Source organism: Salvelinus alpinus, chromosome 8 (genome assembly GCF_045679555.1).
Source record: "Salvelinus alpinus chromosome 8, SLU_Salpinus.1, whole genome shotgun sequence".
Taxonomy (NCBI): domain Eukaryota; kingdom Metazoa; phylum Chordata; class Actinopteri; order Salmoniformes; family Salmonidae; genus Salvelinus; species Salvelinus alpinus.
In genome coordinates, this window is record NC_092093.1 from 79,864,927 (window position 1) to 79,887,566 (window position 22,640).

The window sequence follows — 22,640 nt, forward strand, 5'->3', positions numbered from 1 at the left end:
GTCTGCCAATAGAAATCTAGAGATACATTTTGGCGATCATGCATGTGTAATGTTGACCTTATCTAGGAGGACTGTGTGGAGACCAAAGTGATGCACTATATTGGAGAGATCTCTATGACTCAGTCAATCTGGACACAATGTTCTCTTTAGAGGATGTTGGTAGCTTTGGCTAGGTGTAAATAAGGTCAGCCTACACCCTTGTGATACAATTTCATGTTTTTATCTCCCATATTTATTCAGGAGTTCATTCTTAGATTGCATGAATACCAAAGAGTAGCCTATTTCTCATGTGTTGTAGTCCAGACAAATATTGTTGGGTATTTGTGATCCAGTTAGCAAAGGTGACTTTTTTTCTCTATTAAACAGAGTTGAGAAATGGAAGAGACAGTGAGGAGAGGAGGAGATGCACTTCAGTATTCAGACTAGGTAGTCCTGATTGTGTTTGCTGGTCTCTTTCCCTTACAGGGCTTCATCCCAAATACCACACTTTTCCCTACACTGTGCATTACTTTTGACTAGGGCCTTATAGATACTGGTCAAATGTAAATGTAGGGAATAGGATGCCATTTGAGACGCAGCCCAGGAGTGATTGATTTACATGGCAAACTCTGTATTCAGAGCGTGTCTCTCTTTCAGCAGACAGATTTATGGGTGCACGAACGTGCTCAGAGGTCAAAAAACAACAACGCTGAATTTAGAGAAGCCATGATATTCAGATGCAGATTGTTATGTAGGCTATAGGACGTACAGTAATTGCATAACGTCAAACACACAGTAACAGCATAATGTACTTTCATTCATTACAGCTGAGAGATGTCAGTGGTGGGTGGAACAGATTTCCACATTTTGTTTAAAACAGGTGTGGTTGCTTTACTCTCATGTAAAACTGAAATATGATTTTATCATTTGGTGTTTTAACCCACATAAAATATGAACACATAAAATATAAACCTACCTGTCCTTCAACCAAGCAAGAGATAATTGCAACATAGCTTTGGGTACTTCAAAATGGCAACACCGAAAAGGCCATGCAATGTCTTCGAGACAACCTTGCAGCTTTGCACTACCATTCACCAGTATGAGAAGGCAAGAACTATTAAACAAATTAAAAACAAAAAATCATGTTTTAGGTGAGAATAGGCATTTGTCTGAAGCCGATCAATAAAGGTAATTCACATGAGCACCACAATGCCTATTCCACCCATGCTTTGCAGGGCATAGCTTTGACCTACTTCAGTAGCTATGTAGGTATTATACTTCAAACAATGTGTATGCAGGTTGCTTAGGATTCAAAACTTTTCAAACAACCTAATTTATACTCAGAGTGATAATGGACTTAACAATGTCCTGCTATTATGATGATGTACACCGGTGTGTACTGTATATATAAATTCAGCAAAAAAAGAAATATCCTTTTTTCAGGACCCTGTCTTTCAAAGATAATTCGTAAAAATAAAAATAAAATAACTTCACAGATCTTCATTGTAAATGGTTTAAACACTGTTTCCCATGCTTGTTCAATGAACCACAAACAATTAACTTCTCTGGGATAGGTGGCAGTATTTTCACGTCCGGATGAAAAGCGTGTCCAAAGTAAACTACCTGCTACTCAGGCCCAGAACCTAAGATATGCATAGTATTAGTAGATTTTGATAGACAACACTCTGAGGTTTCTAAAATTTTTTGAATCATGTCTGTGAGTATAACAGAACTTATTTGGCAGGCGAAACCCCGAGGACAAACCATTCCGATTTTTTTTTGTTTTGATGTCACTCTCTTTTCAATGGGCGTTCATTAGGAATTGTCACGTTCTGACCATAGTTCTTGTGTGTTTTACTTGTTTTAGTGTTGGTCAGGACGTGAGCTGGGTGGGCATTCTATGTTGTGTGTCTAGTTTGTCCATTTCTATTTATGCCTGATATGATTCTCAATCAGAGGCAGGTGTTTGTCATTGTCTCTGATTGGGAACCATATTTAGGTGGCTTGTGTTGTGTTGGGGCTTGTGGGTGGTTGTTTCCTGTCTTTGTGTTCGTAGCACCAGAGAGGACTGTTTCGGTTTTCACATTTATTGTTTTGTAGTTTGTGTTCACGTTATTCTCTTTATTAATGAACATGTACCTGTGGAACGGTCATTAAGACACTAACAGCTTACAGACGGTAGGCAGTTAAGGTCACAGTTATGAAAACATAGGACACTAAAGAGGCCTTTCTACTGACTCTGAAAAACACCAAAAGAAAGATCCCCAGGGACTCTGCTCATATGCGTGAACGTGCCTTAGGAATGCTGCAAGGAGGCATGAGGACTGCAGATGTGGCCAGGGCAATACATTTCAATGTCTGTACTGTGAGACACCTAAGACAGCGCTACAGGGAGACAGGACGGACAGCTGTTTGTCCTCGCAGTGGCAGATCATGTGTAACAACACCTGCACAGGATCGGTACATCCGAACATCACACCTGCGGGACAAGTACAGGATGGCAACAACAACTGCCCGAGTTACACCCGGAACGCACAATCCCTCCATCAGTGCTCAGACTGTCCGCAAAAGGCTGAGAGAGGCTGGACCGAGGGCTTGTAGGCCTGCTGTAAGGCAGGTCCTCACCAGACAGCACCGGCAACAACGTCACCCATGGGCACAAACCCACCGTCGCTGGACCAGACAGGACTGGCAAAAAGTGCTCTTCACTGACGAGTCGCGGTTTTGTCTCACCATGGGTGATGGTCGGATTCGCGTTTATCGTCGAAGGAATGAGCATTACAACGAGGCCCGTACTCTGGAGCGAGATCGATTTCGAGGTGGAGGGTCCGTCATGGTCTGGGGCGGTGTGTCACAGACTGAGCTTGTTGTCAATGCAGGCAATTTAAACAATGTACGTTACAAGGAAGACATCCTCCTCCCTCATGTGGTACCCTTCCTGCAGGCTCATCCTGCCATGACCCTTCAGCATGACAATGCCACCAGCCATAATGCTCGTTCTGTGCGTGATTTCCTGCAAGACAGGAATGTCAGTGTTCTGCCATGGCCAGCGATCTCAATCTCTTTAAGCATGTCCGGGACCTGTTGGATCGGAGGGTGAGGGCTAGGGCCATTCCCTCCAGAAAAGTCCGGGAACATGCAGGTGCCTTGGTGGAAGAGTGGGGTAACATCTCACAGCAGGAACTGGCAAATCTGGTGCAGATGCACTGCAGTACTTAATGCAGCTGGTGGCCTCACCATTTTTGATTTTGAGCCCCCCTCTCTTCAGGGACACGTTATTCCATTTCTATGAGTCACATGTCTGTGGAACTCGTTCAGTTTATGTTTCAGTTGTTGAATCTTGTTATGTTCATACAAATATTTACACATGTTAAGTTTGCTGAAAATAAACGCAGTTGACAGTGAGAGGACCTTCCTTTTTTGCTGAATTTAGATAATTTGGCTGTATGTCTGTTTAGATATAGGCCTATTGTAAATGTGTATTATTGTTGCATCTCCATCTTTATTGCAAAAATACATATTATTTTGACAGAGGTAATGAATTGTCCTTTGATCAGCACAGCAATTGATAAAACAGGACCATTGTTTGAAACACAAGTGGTTCTGAGCTTGTCAATATTACACAGCTAAGTCAGGATTGTCGATAGGCTCTGAAAAAAATGAATGGAAGTATATGGAGACTGTTTAGTGTCGAAAATAAGGGGTTAAATACATCTAAAAATTTAAGTAAATTTTTTTTCCGAATCTTTCTTACATCTTCAGAACAAACTTCCTTTGGATGTGTTTTCTGTTGTTGCATGTAGTGACTGTTATTCAATACGTTAGTATGGGCTAATAGCTTGTGAACTTGTGTGGCCTACCACCTCGCGGCTAAGCCGTTTTTGCGCCTAGACGTTTCCACTTCACAAGTACAGCACTTACAGTTCACTGAGGCAGCTCCAGCAGTGCAGAAATTGTCTTGTTGGAAAGGTGGCATTCTATGACTGTGCCATGTTGAAATTTGCTGAGCACTTCAGTAAGGCCAATCTACTACCAATTTTTGTCTATAGAGATTTTTATAAAATATGTTTTATATTTAATAATTTAACCTTTATTTAATAACCAGGGAGGCTAGTTGAGAACAAGTTCTCATTTACAACTGCGACCTTGCCAAGATAAAGCAAAGCAGTGCGACACAAACAACAGAGTTCCACATGGAATAAACAAGCGTACAGTCAATAACACAACAGAAAAAATGAAAGTCTATATAGAGTGTGTGTAAATGGCGTGAGGAGGGAAGGAGATAAATAGGCCATAGTAGCGGAGTAATTACAATTTAGCAAATTAACACTGGAGTGCAAGTAGAAATACTGGTGTGCAAAAGAGCAGAAAAGTTCATAAAAACAATGTGGGGATGAGGTAGATAGATTGGGTGGGCTATTTACAGATGGGCTATGTACAGCTGCAGCGATCGGTTAGCTGCTCAGAGAGCTGATGTTTAAAGTTAGTGAGGGAAATGTAAGTCTCCAGCTTCAGCGATTTTTGCAATTCGTTCGAGTCATTGACAGCAGAGAACTGGAAGGAAAGGCAGCCAATAGATGTTGGCTTTGTGTATGACCAGTGAGATATACCTGCTGGAGCACGTGCTACGGGTGGGTGTTGTTATCGTGACCAGTGAGCTGAGATAAGACGGAGCTTTACCTAGCATAGACTTATAGATGACCTGGAGCCAGTGGGTTTGGCGACGAATATGTAGCGAGGGCCAGCCGACGAGAGCATACAGGTCAAATCAAATCAAATCAAATCAAATTTTATTAGTCACATACACATGGTTAGCAGATGTTAATGCGAGTGTAGCGAAATGCTTGTGCTTCTAGTTCCGACAATGCAGTAATAACCAACAAGTAATCTAACCTAACAATTCCACAACTACTACCTTATACACACACACAAGTGTAAAGGGATAAAGAATATGTACATAAAGATATATGAATGAGTGGTGGTACAGAACGGCATGGCAAGATGCAGTAGATGGTATAGAGTACGGTATATACATATGAGATGAGTACTGTAGGGTATGTAAACAAAGTGGCATAGTTTAAAGTGGCTAGTGGTACATGTATTACATAAAGATGGCAAGATGCAGTAGATGATATAGAGTACAGTATATACATATGAGATGGGTAATGTAGGGTATGTAAACATTATATTAAGTGGCATTGTTTAAAGTGGCTAGTGGTACATTTTTACATAATTTCCATCAATTCCCATTTTTAAAGTGGCTGGAGTTGAGTCAGTATGTTGGCAGCGGCCGCTAAATGTTAGTGGTGGCTGTTTAACAGTCTGATGGCCTTGAGATAGAAGCTGTTTTTCAGTCTCTCGGTCCCTGCTTTGATGCACCTGTACTGACCTCGCCTTCTGGATGATAGCGGGGTGAACAGGCAGTGGCTTGGGTGGTTGTTGTCCTTGATGATCTTTATGGCCTTCCTGTGACGGGTGCTGTAGGTGTCATGGAGGGCAGGTAGTTTGCCCCCGGTGATGCGTTCTGCAGACCTCACTACCCTCTGGAGAGCCTTATGGTTGTGGGCGGAGCAGTTGCCGTACCAGGCGGTGATACAGCCCGACAGGATGCTCTCGATTGTGCATCTGTAGAAGTTTGTGAGTGCTTTTGGTGACAAGCCGAATTTCTTCAGCCTCCTGAGGTTGAAGAGGCGCTGCTGCGCCTTCTTCACAACGCTGTCTGTGTGGGTGGACCAATTCAGTTTGTCCGTGATGTGTACACCGAGGAACTTAAAACTTTCCACCTTCTCCACTACTGACCCGTCGATGTGGATAGGGGGGTGCTCCCTCTGCTGTTTCCTGAAGTCCACAATCATCTCCTTTGTTTTGTTGACGTTGAGTGTGAGGTTATTTTCCTGACACCACACTCCGAGGGCCCTCACCTCCTCCCTGTAGGCCGTCTCGTCGTTGTTGGTAATCAAGCCTACCACTGTAGTGTCATCCGCAAACTTGATGATTGAGTTGGAGGCGTGCATGGCCACGCAGTCGTGGGTGAACAGGGAGTACAGGAGAGGGCTCAGAACGCACCCCTGTGGGGCCCCAGTGTTGAGGATCAGCGGGGTGGAGATGTTGTTACCTACCCTCACCACCTGGGGGCGGCCCGTCAGGAAGTCCAGGACCCAGTTGCACAGGGCGGGGTCGAGACCCAGGGTCTCGAGCTTGATGACGAGTTTGGAGGGTACTATGGTGTTAAATGCTGAGCTGTAATCGATGAACAGCATTCTCACATGGGTATTCCTCTTGTCCAGATGGGTTAGGGCAGTGTGCAGTGTGGTTGCGATTGCGTCGTCTGTGGACCTATTGGGTCGGTAAGCAAATTGGAGTGGGTCTAGGGTGTCCGGTAGGGTGGAGGTGATATGGTCCTTGACTAGTCTCTCAAAGCACTTCATGATGACGGAAGTGAGTGCTACGGGGCGGTAGTCGTTTAGCTCAGTTACCTTAGCTTTCTTGGGAACAGGAACAATGGTGGCCCTCTTGAAGCATGTGGGAACAGCAGACTGGGATAAGGATTGATTGAATATGTCCGTAAACACACCAGCCAGCTGGTCTGCGCATGCTCTGAGGACGCGGCTGGGAATGCCGTCTGGGCCTGCAGCCTTGCGAGGGTTAACACGTTTAAATGTTTTACTCACCTCGGCTGCAGTGAAGGAGAGCCCGCAGGTTTTGGTAGGGGGCCGTGTCAGTGGCACTGTATTGTCCTCAAAGCGGGCAAAAAAGTTGTTTAGCCTGTCTGGGAGCAAGACATCCTGGTCCGTGACGGGGCTGGTTTTCTTCTTGTAATCCGTGATTGACTGTAGACCCTGCCACATACCTCTTGTGTCTGAGCTGTTGAATTGCGACTCGATTTTGTCTCTGTACTGGGACTTAGCCTGTTTGATTGCCTTGCGGAGAGAATAGCTACACTGTTTGTATTCGGTCATGCTTCCGGTCACCTTGCCCTGGTTAAAAGCAGTGGTTCGCGCTTTCAGTTTCACGCGAATGCTGCCGTCAATCCACGGTTTCTGGTTTGGGAATGTTTTAATCGTTGCTGTGGGTACGACATCGTCAATGCACTTCCTAATGAACTCGCTCACCGAATCAGCATATTCGTCAATATTGTTGTTGGACGCAATGCGGAACATATTCCAATCCGCGTGATCGAAGCAGTCTTGAAGCGTGGATTCAGATTGGTCGGACCAGCGTTGAACAGACCTGAGCGCGGGAGCTTGTTGTTTTAGTTTCTGCTTGTAGGCTGGAATCAACAAAATGGAGTCGTGGTCAGCTTTTCCGAAAGGGGGGCGGGGGAGGGCCTTATATGCGTCGCGGAAATTAGTATAACAATGATCTAGGGTTTTTCCAGCCCTGGTAGCACAATCGATATGCTGATAGAATTTAGGGAGTTTTGTTTTTAGATTAGCCTTGTTAAAATCCCCAGCTACGATGAATGCAGCCTCAGGGTGTGTGGTTTCCAGTTTACAAAGAGTCAGATAAAGTTCGTTCAGGGCCATCGATGTGTCTGCTTGGGGGGGAATATATACGGCTGTGATTATGATTGAAGAGAATTCCCTTGGTAGATAATGCGGTCGACATTTGATTGTGAGGAGTTCTAGATCAGGTGAACAGAATGACTTGAGTTCCTGTGTGTTGTTATGATGATCACACCACGTCTCGTTAATCATAAGGCATACCCCCCCGCCCCTCTTCTTACCGGAAAGATGTTTGTTTCTGTCGGCGTGATGCATGAAGAAACCAGCTGGCTGCACCGACTCCGTTAGCGTCTCTTGAGTTAGCCATGTTTCCGTGAAGCAGAGCACGTTGCAATCCCTGATGTCTCTCTGGAATGCTACCCGTGCTCGGATTTCATCAACCTTATTGTCAAGAGACTGGACATTGGCGAGTAGTATGCTAGGGAGTGGAGCGCGATGTGCCCGTCTCCGAAGCCTGACCACGAGACCGCCTCGTTTGCCCCTTTTACGGCGTCGCACAGGGTCGCCGGCTGGGATCAGATCCATTGTATTGGGTGGAAGGCAAAACACTGGATCCGTTTCGGGAAAGTCATATTCCTGGTAGGAACGATGATGAGTTGACGTTAATCGTATATTCAGTAGTTCCTCCCGACTGTATGTAATGAAACCTAAGATTACCTGGGGTACCGATGTAAGAAATAACACATAAAAAAACAAAATACTGCATATTTTCCAAGGAACGCAAAGCGAGGCGGCCATCTCTTTTCGGCGCCGGAAGTACGTCGCAGTGGTGGGTGGTATAAGGGGCTTTGGTGACAAAACGGATGGCACTGTGATAGACTATATCCAGTTTGCTGAGTAGAGTATTGGAAGCTATTTTGTAAATGACATCGCCGAAGTCGAGGATCGGTAGGATAGCCAGTTTTACGAGGGTATGTTAGGCAGCGTGAGTGAAGGAAGCTTTGTTGCGAAATAGGAAGCTGATTCAAGATTTAATTTTGGATTGGAGATGTTTAATATGAGTCTGGGAGGAGAGTTTACAGTCTGGCCAGACACCTAGGTATTTGTAGATGTCCACATATTCTAAGATTACATGGCTGTGTGTTCGATTTAAACACCTGTCAACAACGGGTGTGTCTGAAATAACCGAATCCACCAATTTGAAGGCCTGTCCACATACAGTATATATATAGTGTACATGTAAAAAAATAAAAATATGTTTCTTATATCTCTCAGATATAGGCCACACACTTCAGAACAAACTTCCTTTAGATTTTTTCCATAAGCTTAGTAGAACCCCCCGGCTTAGACTCTTATTGGTTAAGGGAATAAATGTTGTCATTGAAATTTAATTCTTTAAGACATTACAGGCCACATCAGGCCTTCAAGTCACTGTCACGACATCTGCCGAAGTCGGTTCCTCTCCTTGTTCGGGCGGTGTTCAGCCTAGCCATCACCGTCACCGGTCTAGCCATCGCCGATCCATTTTTCATTTTCCATTTGTTTGTCTTGTTTTCCCACACACCTGGTTTCCATTCCCTCATTACGTGTTGTGTATTTAACCCTCTGTTCCCCCCATGTCTGGTGCGAGACGGGTTTTGTACCCATACGTTGTTATTCTGGATGCAGGTGGTTTTGTATATTAAACTGCTCCGGTTATTACCCAGTTCTGCTCTCCTGCGTCTGACTTCTCCGCCACCAGTTACGCACCCCTTACAGAATTCCGCACCGCATCTATGGAGTCAGCAGGAGCAGGTGCACCTGGTTTGGGGGTCGAGGAACGCGTCCCGCGACCTGCGGCAGGGGACGAGGAGCGCACAGGAGTTCGCTTTGGACTTTCAGACCCTGGCCGCCGGAGCGGGATGGAACTACAGGGCCATGATCGACCACTATCGTTGCAGTTTGCGCGAGGATGTCCGTCGAGAGTTAGCCTGCAGGGACACCACCCTCACCTTCGACCAGCTGGTGGACCTGTCCATTCGTCTGGATAACCTGCTGGCTACCCGCGGACGTCCAGAGCGGGGTCTGTTGGTTCCATCCCCCAGCACCACCGCTCCGATGCCCATGGATTTGGGAGGTGCTGCGCTCAGGGAGACCGGAGGAGGTTCAGTCTCGTGCATCATCTGTGGCCACAGAGGTCACACTGCCGGTCGGTGCCGGGTTGGTTCCTCAGGGGGTCGAGGCAACAGGCAGGGCACTCTGGCGACACCCCAGGTGAGAAGGCACCATTCTCACCCAGAGCCCTCTGTTGCACACATGTTTTTGTTTGTTACTTTTCCTGAGTTTTCCCCACATTCCCAGCATAAGGCGCTCGTCGATTCAGGCACGACTGGGAATTTTATAGACAGATAATTTGCACATAGTTTAGGGATCCCCATCGTTCCTGTGGCTATGCCCTTTCCAGTTCACGCTTTAGATAGTCGACCATTGGGGTCAGGGTTATTTAGGGAGGCCACCGCTCCTCTGGGCATGGTGACGCAGGGGGGGTCACAAGGAGAGAATTAGTCTCTTCCTCATTGACTCTCCTGCATTTCCCATGGTGCTAGGCCTACGCTGGTTAGCTTGTCATGACCCCACTGTGTCATGGCAACGGAGGGCTCTCACGGATGGTCACGAGAGAGCTCGGGGAGGTGTTTAGCGATTTCCGTAGGTGCTACTACAGTGGAAAGTCCAGACCAGGTCTCCACCGGGCGCATTCCCCACTCAATTACCACCCCATCGACGGGGAGATTGTGCAATAAATTTCCTCGTAGACGCCGCACTTCCCAGGAGTCACGTGTATCCCCTGTCACAGGTGGAAACGGCGGCTATGGAAACATATGTCTCCGAATCCCTGAGTCAGGGGTACATTCGGTCATCCACTTCCCCCGCATCCTCAAGTAAATTTTTTGTAAAGAAGAAGGAGGGAGGTCTGCGCCCGTGTATTGACTATCGAGGCCTAAATCAGATAACGGTGAGGTACAGTTACCTGCTACCTCTTATCGCCACGGCGATTGAGTCAATGCACGGGGCGCGCTTCTTCACCAAATTAGATCTCAGGAGTGCTTACAACCTGGTGGGTATCCGGGAGGGAGACGAGTGGAAGACGGCGTTCAGTACAACCTCAGGGCATTATGAGTACCTCGTCATGTCGTACGGGTTGATGAATGCTCCATCAGTCTTCCAAGCCTTTGTAGATGAGATTTTCAGGGACCTGCACGGGCAGGGTGTAGTGGTGAATATTGATGACATTCTGATATACTCCGCTGCACGCACCGAGCATGTGTCCCTGGTGCACAAAGTGCTTGGTCGACTGCTGGAGCATGACCTGTACGCCAAGGCTGAGAAATGCTTGTTCTTCCAAAGGTCCGTTTCCTTCCTGGGGTACTGCATTTCCACCTCAGGGGTGGAGATGGAGAGTGACCGCATCTCAGCCATGCGTAATTGGCCGACTCCTACCACGGTAAAGAAGGTGCAGCGTTTTCTAGGGTTTTCCAATTTATCCGGGGTTTTGGTCAGGTAGCGGCTCCCATTACCTCACTGCTGAAGGGGGGACTGGTACGTTTGCAGTGGTCAGCTGAGGCGGACAGCGCTCCCGTGTTGGCCCATACGAATCCCTCTTTGGCATTCATAGTGGAGGTGGATGCATCCGAGGCTGGGATAGGAGCCGTGCTCTCTCAGCGCTTGGGTACGCCACCGTAGCTCCGCCCCTGTGCCTTCGAGGAAACTCAGCCCGGCGGAGCGAAACTATGACGTGGGGGACCGGGAGCTGTTGGCTGTCGTCAAGGCTTTGAAGGCTTTAGGGGGCTAAACACCCTTTTCTCATCTGGACTGACTACCGCAATCTGGAGTACATCCAGGCGGCGAGGAGACTGAACCCTCGCCAGGCAAGGTGGGCCATGTTTTTTACCCGTTTTGTTTTCACCCTTTCTTACAGACCAGGTTCCCAGAACGTGAAGGCAGACACACTGTCCCGGCTGTATGACACAGAGGCCCATGGATCCCACCCCCATACTCCCGGCCTCCTGCCTGGTGGCACAGGTAGTGTGGGAGCTGGACGCGGACATTGGGCAGGCACTACGTGCAGAGCCCACTCCCCTCCAGTATCCCGCTGGGCGTCTGTACATTCTGTCTGCTGTCCGTCACCCTCCTCTGGTCATCCAGGCATTGGTCGGACGGTGCGCTGTCTGAGTGGGAAGTACTGGTGGCCCACTTTGGCTAAGGACGTGAGGGTTTATGTTTCCTCCTGCTCGGTGTGTGCTCAGTATAAGGCTCCTAGGCACCTGCCCAGAGGTAAGTTACACCCCTTACCCGTTCCACAACGGCCTTGGTCGCACCTGTCGGTGGACTTCCTTACCTATCTACCTCGGGTTTTCACCCCGAGAGTAACTGGCAGGTGGAGAAAGTTAACCAGGATGTGGGTAGGTTTCTGAGGTCTCATTGCCAGGACCGGACCGGGGTAGCGGGAAGCGTTCGTGCCCTGGGCAGAGATGGCCCAGAACTCGCTCCGCCACTCCTCCACTAACCTCTCCCCCTTCCAGTGCGTACTGGGGTATCAGCCTGTTCTGGCTTCTTGGAATCAGAGTCAGACCGAGGCTCCTGCAGTGGACGACTGGTTTTGGCGTGCGGAGGAAACATGGGACGCCGACCTCTTAACCTCACTAGGGTATGTGGGACGGTAGCGTCCCACCTCGTCAACAGCCAGTGAAACTGCAGGGCGCCAAATTCAATACAACAGAAATCCCATAATTAAAATTCCTCAAACATACATGTATTTTACACCATTTTAAAGATACACTTGTTGTAAATCCAGCCACAGTGTCCGATTTCAAAAAGGCTTTACGACGAAAGCAAACCAAACGATTATGTTAGGTCAGAGCCAAGTCACAGAAAAACACAGCCATTTTTCCAGCCAAAGAGAGGAGTCACAAAAAGCAGAAAGAGATAAAATGAATCACTAACCTTTGATGATCTTCATCAGATGACACTCATAGGACTTCATGTTACACAATGCATGTATGTTTTGTTCGGTAAAGTTCATATTTGTATCCAAAAATCTCAGTTTACATTGGCGCGTTATGTTCAGTAGTTCCAAAACATCCTGTGATTTTGCAGAGAGTCACATCAATTTACAGAAGTACTCATAATAAACATTGCTAAAAGATACAACTGTTATGCATGGAATTTTAGATCCACTTCTCCTTAATGCAACCGCTGTGTCAGATTTTTTTTTAACTTTACGGAAAAAGCAAACCATGCAATAATCTGAGTACGGCGCTCAGATGACAAATCAAGCCAAACAGATATCCGCCATGTTGGAGTCAACAGAAGTCAGAAATAGCATTATAAATATTCACTTACCTTTGATGATCTTCATCAGAATGCACTCCCCGGAATCCCAGTTCCACAATAAATGTTTTGTTTTGTTCGATAATGTCCATCATTTATGTCCAAATACCTCCTTGTTGTTAGCGCGTTCAGTACACAATCAAAACTCACGACGCGCGTGCAAGTCCAGCGGAAAGTACGTACGAAAAGTCCAAAAAGTTATATTACAGTCCATAGAAACATGTCAAACGAAGTATAGAATTAATCTTTAGGATGTTCTTAACATAAATCTTCAATAATGTTCCAACCGGAGAATTCCTTTGTCTTTAGAATTACAATGGAACAGAGCTCGCTCTCACGTGAACGCGCGAGACTGAGCTCGTGGCTCTCTGGCAGACCTCTGACTAATTTCCCTTTCATTCGCCCCCACTGCACAGTAGAAGCATCAAACAAGGTTCTAAAGACTGTTGACATCTAGTGGAAGCCGTAGGAATTGTTTCTACCCCATAGACACTGTGTATTCGATAGGCCAAGAGTTGAAAACTACAAACCTCAGATTTCCCACTTCCTGGTTGGATTTTTTCTCAGGTTTTTGCCTGCCATATGAGTTATGTTACACTCACAGGCATCATTCAAACAGTGTTAGAAACTTCAGAGGGTTTTCTATCCAAATATACTAATGATATGCATATTCTACGCTTTCATCCGAAATTCCCAATGCTGCCCTCTGCCCGAGAGAAGTTAAGGTCTTACCTCGTCTTGCCACGTACTTCAGTGAACCTACAATTTTCATTAGACATGGTCTTGCTTCCTCTTGTTTGGCTAAACCAGTAGATAACAGTGAGTCCACAGGGTTTGATCATTGTGCACTCACTTTAACTGAGTGGCAATGGGAGTGACTCACTGTATGAACTGAATACTTCTCAATATCTTTCTTCCAATTTCTGAAGCCTTTGCTGACAAATGCAGGTTCTGATGTCAAAGGGTGACCTCTTATTCAGAAAAATGTTGGTACAGTGGAAGCATAAAACCACCTTTAAAGAGGAACTGTAATGCAGCCAGGGGAAATCTTGAAACAACTTCTCTTGAAATGAAAAAACTATGTTACCTCGATTCTAGATAACAATAAACTTGGGATGTGGTTGATTTGGCTTTGTGCTGATGCTGATGTCGATATCTTCTATTTGTATTGTGGCACTGTCCCGGTCATCTGTGCTCTACTAGTTCCTGACTTGTGTCTCAGTCCCCTACAACAAACATTTTCTTACTTTCTATTGCCAAAATAGAAGGGCCTTTCTATTGCCAAAATATGAAACTTAAACAATAATACAGTATATCTACAAGACATGTCTTAAGACAACACAAGGGTTAAGTGTAGTCCTAAAGGTAATTGTTTTTTACATTTCTGACAAAATAAACATTTCTTGAAAGCATTGTTTACTAAAGGGAAATGCAGTCAGAGACTGTAAAAGGTGCTGCAGACGACAGTCCCCCCAGTTCTCTTTGCTGAAGCCATGAGCGGACGTTTCAGTGCCCAACAGGTCGTAGATCAGATTTTTTCAGATGTCCAGGAGGAACAAGAGAAAAAGTATTTAGAAGAGGTATCTGAAGAAAATGGGGAAGATGAAGAAGAAATCCTCCAAGCTGAAAGAGAGACATTTTTGTCAAAGAACAGCAACACAACATGGTCCTTGTCACCATATGACAACCAGGGCAGGATGGCAGTACAAAATGTCATAATAATGACCCCAGGGCCCACAAGACATGCAGTTGCGCATGCCCAGGACATTCTACATCATCACAATACCCATCGAAAAAATCATCCTGGTGATGACAAATTTGGAGGGTTTCCGTAAATATGGAGACAACTGGAAAAGGATGGATGAGATTGACCTGCATGCCTACATAGGGCTGCTAAACTTAGCGGGTGTGTATAGGTCCCGAGGCGAGGCTACATGTAGTCTCTGGGATGCAGAGAGTGGAAGGGCGATTTTCCGTGCCATGATGCCACTGAAAGTCTTTCACACTTTCTCAAGAATGGTACGATTTGATAACAGTGAGTCAAGACCTGCAAGACGTGTGAGACACAAACTGGCGGCCATAAGAGAGGTCTGGGAGAAGTTGGTGGAGCGTCTACCATACCTCTACAACCCTGGGCCTGAAGTAACAGTATCTGTACCGTAAGTGATTTTCACTGTTAATTTTATGTATTGCTGTAATATCATTGATTTTTGTAATTTGTTTTCTGTGACACTGAAACGAATTACTGATAGTAATCTCTTTTGTAAAAAAGTCGCTCTCCTTTCCGGCAGTATATTCCCAGCAAAGTATGGCATGAAGATATGGGTTGTCTGTGCAACTACGCTTGAAGATGCAAGTGTACACAGGGAAGCCGACCAGTGGAGGCCCAGAGAAGAACCAGGGGATGCGGGTTGTGCTTGATGTGACAGATGGACTGAGGGGGCACAATGTCACATGTGACAATTTCTTCACCTCTTATGAACTCAGCCAGCAGCTCCTGAAGAGTAAGGTCACCATGGTTGGCACATTATAAAAAACAAGCCTGAGCTCCCCTCTGCACTCCTCACAAAAAGGGGGAGAGAGGCCTTCTCATCAAAGTTTGCCTTCACCCCCACCACTCCAGTTTCTTACCTCCCAAAGAGGAACAAGAATGTGGTCCTCCTGTTTACACTGCACAAAACAACTGAGATCAGTGATCGTGAGGACAGGAAGCCAGCCATCATCCTGGACTAGAACCACAACAAAGGAGGCGTGGACAACCTGGACAAGTTGATTGGAACATACAGCTGCAGGAGGATGACTGCCCGTTGGCCCCTGGTCATCTTCCATAACATCATTGATGTGTCCTCATACAATGCCTTCTTGATATATGGAACAAGATAAACACTACCTGGATGCATGATAAGCGGAACAAGAGGAGGGTGTTCCTGGAGCAGCTGGGAAAGGCACTTGTAACCCCACACATTCAAAGAAGGGAGCGCATCCCCGCACAGCAGCTTCTGCAGCGCTTGTGAAAGCTGTTCAGGAGGCTGAATCTTGTCCTGATCCACCTGAGGCTGCAGCAGGCAAGAGGAGGAAATGCCAATTATGCCCCCCAAAGAAGGACTGTAAAACAAATACTATGTTGCACATGTGAGAAATGCATCTGCAAAGTCCATGCACACACACTTGCATACTGTCCTACATGTGCTAATTAGAGTTGATTGATTTATGTTCTTCACGTTTTTGTTTGGTATCTTATTTTATTCTTATTTATTGTTTTTTATACACCTTGTGGGTGGTGGCAATGGTTAAAAAATGGGAGTACTAGTATTTTGTAGTTGAATTCTTCATTGTACATTATATAAGAATATATCACTATGTTGCCAAAAGAAATCAAGACTTATTGTTTCCCTTCAATAAAAAGCATTCAAAACTACTTTCTGCACATTTCTGCTACTTTCTTAGGCTATACAAGTGCTATCTCTTGCTAAAACATATGTGTATACCTATGCAGTATCTTTTATAAATAAAAATAATAATAAACCTTTACTTTAGTAAGGAAAACAATTATTACAGGTGTGTTGTAATAAAAATGAGCGGTGTCCACTGATTAAATGCAGTCTTTCTGCATTGTGAAGAGGGAAAACCCATATATTACAATGTCTGTGATGAATGACAGGTTGTTTCTTCATGCAAAATAGATTTGGGGTTTTAAATTCAGTTAACCTTTCTAGCCCCGGCGTTCCGCTAGCGGAACTCCTCCCACATTCCACTGAAAAGGCAGAGCGCGAAATTCAAAAAATATTTTTTTGAAATATTTAACTTTCACACATTAACAAGTCCAATACAGCAAATGAAAGATACACATCTTGTGAATCCAGTCAACATGTACGATTTTTAAAATGTTTTACAGCGAAAACACCACATATATTTATGTTAGCTCACCACCAAATACAAAAAAGGACAGACATTTTTCACAGCACAGGTAGCATGCACGAAACCAACCAAACTAACCAAGAACCAACCAAACTAACCAAGAAACAACTTAATCAGATGACAGTCCTATAACATGTTACACAATAAATCTATGTTTTGTTCGAAAAATTTGCATATTTGAGGTATAAATCAGTTTTACATTGCTGCTACCATCACAGCTACCATCAGAAATAGCACCGAAGCAGCCAGAGTAATTATAGAGACCAACGTGAAATACCTAAATACTCATCATAAAACATTTCTGAAAAATACATGGTGTACAGCAAATTAAAGACAAACATCTTGTGAATCCAGCCAATATTTCCGATTTTTTAAGTGTTTTAGAGCGAAAACACAATATAGCATTATATTAGCTTACTACAATAGCCTACCACACAACCGCATTCATTCATCAAGGCACGTTAGCGATAGCAATAGGCACGTTAGCGTTAGCGAATAAACCAGCAAAAGATATTAATTTTCACTAACCTTCATAAACCTTCCTCAGATGACAGTCCTATAACATCAGGTTATACATACACTTATGTTTTGTTCGAAAATGTGCATATTTAGAGCTGAAATCAGTGGTTATCCATTATGCTAAGGTAGCATCTTTTTTTTCCCAGAATGTGCGGATATTTCTATTAGACTCTCACCTATTCTGACCAAATAGCTATTCATAAACATTACAAAAAAATACATGTTGTATATGAAATGATAGATACACTAGTTCTTAATGCAATTGCAGTGTTAGAATTCTAAAAATATCTTCATTACGACATAAGGCTTATGTTATAGCGAGAGAGTGGCCAAAACCTGGGCGCAAAACTACTAGTACACAGTTCGACAGATATATGAAATAGCATCACAAAATGGGTCCTACTTTTGGTGATCTTCCATCAGAATGTTGTACAAGGGGTCCTTTGTCCAGAACAGTCGTTGTTTGGATTTAGAACATCGTTTTTCCCTCTTGAATTAGCAAGCACACTGGCCAAGTGGCGCGAAGCTCTCCTTCCTGAACAAAGTCACACAACGCAACACGCCTAACGTCCCGAATAAATTTCAATAATCTAATAAAACTATATTGAAAAAACATACTTTAGGATGATATTGTGACATGTATCAAATAAAATCAAAGCCGGAGATAGTAGTCGCCTATAACGACAGCTTTTCAGAAGGCAATTCCAGGTCCATCTTTGCGCTTTCCAGAAAACAGGAAATGGATGACTCGTCGTGCCAAGAGGATTTATTCCACCTCAGACCAAGATAAACACTTCATTTCTTCTCTCACTTCCTCTTGACATCTAGGGGAAGGTGTATGACGTGCATGTATACTCATACGTATCATGCCCATTTATAGGCAGGCCCTTGAACAGAGCATCGATTTCAGACTTTCCACTTCCTGGTCAGAAAGTGTGCTGCCAAATGAGTTCTGTTTTACTCACAGACAAAATTCAAACGGTTTTAGAAACTAGAGAGTGTTTTCTATCCAATAGTAATAATAATATGCATATTGTACGAGCAAGAATTGAGTACGAGGCCGTTTAAATTGGGCACGATTCTCCCCCAAAGTGAAAACAGCGCCCTCTGTCCTCAACAGGTTTTAAGCAGCTTAATTGTAGGGGTTCAGTGAAGGCAGGTAATTTTTGACCCTTAGGACAAGGGGAGAACACAGAATGTTAAGACTACATAATGTTAAGGTTAAATATTCCCCATTGTTTCCTCACCACTACATTCCAAATTCACACCTGATGACCTGTTCGTTCTCTCCGTGGTCGGTGTTCTCTCTCTCACTCTCACTACCTGTTCATCCTCTCCCTGCCTCAACATGTGAAAGTGCAAATTAATTTCCACATGTGCAATTCACATGTGAGGTGAAAGCTTATTCTCCTCACATGTGAAAAGGTGGTGTTAACATGTGAACATATGGTTTCACATTTTAACTTCCGACCTCAAGTGTCTCTTTTCCTCAAGTGTCTCTTTTCCTTTTGTGAAAATACAACGGAATTGAATGATATGGGGGTTTAAAGGAAGTTGTACGCGGTTCAACTAAAATAGTGTAAAAAATATTTAATCAATGACAATATGATTACATTTGACATGATCACTTTCAATATGAAAGTGGATTTGGGGTACACTGATCTTTCTGCTGCGCCGCAACATCTGTAGCATTCTAATACACATGCATTACCTACAGTATAATACTTTTCTGCACTTAACTAAAATAGTGCAGATGGCACGCTTTAGCTATCAGTAAGTCTGACTATTCTGTCATCATTGATTTAATTTGCTTATTTCAGCAATTTGAGAGGTTTTCTTTGTAGTTGCCTAATGTTGGTGGGACATATTATATATATTTTTTATGCGACTCCTGAACCACTATGATGGATATAATAGCTATTATTGAGTGTATTTTTAACAAAACTGAGATTTACTTTGCATAAGTACAAAGTGTAGGAATACAGGTGATATCAGTCATTGTCACAGACATGGTGGTGCAGCAGGAAGCTTGGAATACTATGAATCAAGAGGTTGTGAGTTCAAATCCCAGGTGAGGACATAATTACTGTATAAATATACAATGTAATTGTGTGTCAAAAATGTAAGTTGAAAACATTTTATGTTCAAATAAATGTGTGTGTATACTGATGACTCATATTTCTTGGCAGGGCATCTCATGTGAAAAATATTTACTAGGAACATTTGAATCCACATGTGAAAGGTTATGTGATCACGTAAAAATCCACATGAAACTTCATGTGAAATATCATCAAGTGAGTGATGTAAATTGCTGTGCACACGTGCTTTACCAGACTGCCTTATACTGCAACTCAAATTCCACATTCTCACCTGATGACCTGTTCGTCATCTCCCTGCCTTAAAACCTGTTACGGCTAGGGGTTCCGCTAGTGGAACGTTTCGACAACATCCGGTGAAATTGCAGAGCGCGAAATTCCCCCAAAATTATTAGAAATATTTAACTTTCATACAATCACAAGTGCAATACACCAAATTAAAGTTTAACTTCTTGTTAATCCAGCCATCATGTCAGATTTCAAAAAGGTTTTACGGCGAAAGCAAACCATGCGATTATCTGAGGACAGCACCCCATCATACAAACACATGACAATCATATTTCAACCCGCCAGGCACGACACAAAACTCAGAAATAACGATGAAATTCATGCCTTACCTTTGAAGATCTTCTGTTGGCACTCCAATATGTCCCATAAACATCACAAATGGTCCTTTGTTCGATAAATTCCGTCGTTATATCTCCAAAATGTCCATTTATTTGGCGAGTTTGATTCAGAAAACACAGGTTCCACCTCGCCCAACATGACTACAAATGATCTAATAAGTTACCTGTAAACTTTGTCCAAACATTTCAAACAACTTTCCTAATCCAACTTTAGGTATTTTAAAATGTAAATAATCGATAAAATTTAAGACGGGATAAACTGTGTTTAATAGTGGATAAAATGAAAGTGGAGCGAGCTCCAGGTCACACGCCCCAAACAAAACAGTCCACTTGGCTATACACCCAGAAAGGAAAGGGCTACTTCTTCATTACTCAAAAAAACAACAACCAATTTCTAAAGACTGTTGAAATCTAGTGTAAGCCATAGGAACTGCAACCAGATGCATCAGAAATCTAGATTCATATTGAAAACAGTCACCTCAACAACAACAAAACATCCTGGATGGTTTGTCCTGGGGTTTTGCCTGCCAAATAAGTTCTGTTATACTCACAGACATCATTTAAACGGTTTTAGAAACTTCAGAGTGTTTTCTATCCACATCTACCAAGTACATGCACATCCTAGCTTCTGGGCCTGAGTAGCAAGCAGTTTACTTTGGGCACGCTTTTCATCTGGACGTGAAAATACCGCCCCCTGGGCAGTGCTCCCCCTCTCCCTTCTGACTGTTTCTGAACCCTGCCATGAAAATCAAATGAAATCAGAATGAAGGCTGTAACTGTTTTGTTATAGCACTTGGGCTACAGTCAGCAAAGATGAGGAGTTGAACTGATAGGAACGATCTGTGCCAGATGGAAATGCTAATCAATTTAAGGATGAATGCCTTTTTCCCAATACTTGGATGAAACAGTTCTTTCAAGTACTCTTGTGAAGCTCTACAGATTCCGTTCCCACTTTAAATGGAGTGAAGATTTTAAATGCTTCTTAAAGCCTTCATAAAGCCTTCATAAGCACTACATACATCTGCCACAAATGATCTATGACAATATGTCATGCTCTATAAAGGGCATAACGTGGAAATGCCCTATTCATTTCCATTCATTGTAAACACTATAGGGTCCCTCTGTCTTTTTTCACAGCGGATATTGACTTCTCCTTTACAGAGCCTTAATGGAGGGGTTTAGAAAACGACCCTGACCTTCTAGCTCTACTGATTAAATCAAATGTATAATCCTTCCATGGTTGGGAATGGGCTATACAGTACACAGTACACTCTCAAAAAAAAGTATTCGTTTGTACCCTAATTATTTACTTTTTAATTTTGTCTCTGTAGGGGAACCCTTTTTTGGGCTGTGGAGAACCTTTTTATATCGGTTCTTTGAATAACCCTTTGCATAACCATTTGCATGGTTCGTCATTACATTGTTAAAAATGTAGCAGCCCCAGGTAAAATGACAAAAAAGTACATTTAAAATACATATATAATTCTGCCTCAAATAATCCCAGTCTAAAAATAGTAAAAATTACTCATTTTCATTGTTGTATATGCTCAATTTAGTGTTGATACTTAACTCTTAACTCATTGCGTTTCCTTCTGTACTCAATTGAAAATAAGTCTGTTACTTTTTTACCTCTGCAGTATAGTTCAGTATTCTGGAGTTGAGTAATGTTTACTCTCACACTATAATCACAATAGTTAAAGGAAAACTCCATCCAAAAACTGTTGGTAATTGTTTCAGTAGCTCATTGTTGATATAGTCCCAATATATTTGGACTGACTGTCAGCAATCAAATTATATAACTTTCAAATACAGAAATTCAGCCATATGAAACAAATACCAAAATATAGTTTTGGGTGAAATGTTCCTTTAATTCAACTATTATGGAGTCAAACTCAACACTATTTTGGGGTGTATATGGTCCCAGGAGTAAGGGTGTGAAGTCTCATTTACACATTTCTTAATGTTTCATATTTTGGTGGCTTTTAATGTGACATCCAATCTCAAGTGGTATCCGTTAAAGAGGGAGGATGTCCAACAATTTTACCCACAACATCCACAATTTACGTTCAGAATGCATGTCAGAGTAGGGAGGAAATGATTGTTGTTGGAGTCTATCTACATTATGTAAACTGGAACAGCCTTCTCAGTAACGGTTGCAATAAATCCAACCATTTACAGATTAGATTAGGAAAATGTATGCTACATACAGTTGAAATCGGAAGTTTACATACACTTAGGTTGGAGTCCTTAAAACTTGTTTTTCAACCACTCCACAAATTTCTTGTTAATAAACTATAGTTTTGGAAAGTCGGTTAGGACATCTACTTCGTGCATGACACAAGTAATTTTTCCAACAATTGTTTACAGACATATAATTTCACTTATAATTCACTGTATCACAATTCCAGTAGGTCAGAAGTTTACATACAGTGGGGAGAACAAGTATTTGATACACTGCCGATTTTGCAGGTTTTCCTACTTACAAAGCATGTAGAGGTCTGTAATTTTTATCATAGGTACACTTCAACTGTGAGAGACGGAATCTAAAACAAAAATCCAGAAAATCACATTGTATGATTTTTAAGTAATTAATTTGCATTTTATTGCATGACATAAGTATTTGATACATCAGAAAAGCAGAACTTAATATTTGGTACAGAAACCTTTGTTTGCAATTACAAAGATCATAC